The sequence below is a fragment of the Propithecus coquereli genome, unplaced genomic scaffold (genome assembly GCF_000956105.1).
Source record: "Propithecus coquereli isolate 6110/MARCELLA unplaced genomic scaffold, Pcoq_1.0 Scaffold84, whole genome shotgun sequence".
In the NCBI taxonomy this organism is placed as follows: Eukaryota; Metazoa; Chordata; class Mammalia; order Primates; family Indriidae; genus Propithecus; species Propithecus coquereli.
The window spans coordinates 403,372-404,545 of record NW_012154618.1 but is presented as its reverse complement, the minus strand read 5'-3'; the positions used below and the strand labels follow the sequence as shown (position 1 = coordinate 404,545).

The 1,174-nt window shown below is 36.1% G+C and overlaps 1 protein-coding gene across 1 annotated transcript in view; it reads left to right on the top strand.

Annotated features, from left to right (window-relative positions):
- Positions 1-1,174, top strand: part of CCDC172 (coiled-coil domain containing 172) — a gene marked incomplete at its 3' end in the record, with an annotated part of 32,974 nt that overhangs the window by 14,264 nt on the left and 17,536 nt on the right. The window lies entirely within an intron of this gene.

The following is a 1,174-nucleotide window of genomic DNA, read 5'->3' as shown; positions in this document are numbered from 1 at the left end:
TTCTTCTCTGCAATCGTTCAAATAATTCTTTTTCTCTTCTGTTAACAGTAGTTTTCAGAGGGTTCATATTTTTATTCTGTGAGATCTGTTCACACCTGTACTTTGCCAACAGATACCATCTTTAAATTGTTCTTTGTCCTATTCCTGTTTTCTTGAGTTCTTGAAGAATCAACTGTCTTCTTAGAGCTAAAACTGGTTGCCAATTGATATGAGTATACCCAACCCAATTTCTGTTAGTCATAGTATAGCTTTACTTGACTGAGGTATGATCATTTCTTGCTCATGTGCCAAGTTTTCTTATTATGGGGAGGAAAATGTATGTTTTAAAGAATCAGTGACATTTTATAGTTCTTCCATTAAAAACAGTAAGTGAAAAACCACTACCTCAGCATTCCATTGCTTTATATCCTGACAGAATAGGAAGATGTGGTGATAGGTAAGGTAAAGTACTGCCACCTGAGTTGTCAAGTAACACTGAAGTCTCCTTATTTCAAAGTATCTCCCCAAGAACTGTCTTTTAGATTAAGAAGTATCATTATAAAATGTTTTTGGCCTATCAGTTTTTGTGTTTTATTGCTCTTTCCCTAATCAGATTAATATTTCACTGAGATCAGCAGCTTTTTGGGAATGGGAATTTTATTTGAGAAAAAGAAGAATAATTTTGTAGTGCAGGAGTTATTTTGAAAAGATTTAGGTTGGCTATGGCCTTTGGAACAGCAGGTAAGTTCAGAAAAGGTGAATGGAAGGGATCAAAGGCAAACTGGCTGCTTACAGCTGTGCCTGTGATCCCTCTGCTGCTGAAAAGAATTCTCATACAGGCATTGGTGCTTATATGGTCTTATGAATTGTTACTGCCTGCATTAATATTTCAGGATAAGTTGAAAGTCTGCATACCTTAGCTTCTTTGATTCAGATTAGTTCCATGGTTTCAAATATAGTCCATTTTCTCCTAGTTAAAATTCTAATCAATTCTTCCCAAGAGAAGAGAGAAAAGAGGAAGGAAAGGGAGATATGTGACTACCACAGTGGGAAAAAAGATTGGATTTTTACTCTAAAATGGTCTTGTTATTATAAGCTCCTGCTCCTCTCTGTCTTTATTAGGACTGCTTGCATATGTCCCCACTGGAAGAGTGGGTCATAGTCCCAGGAAATTCTGAGGACTTTCTACATTATA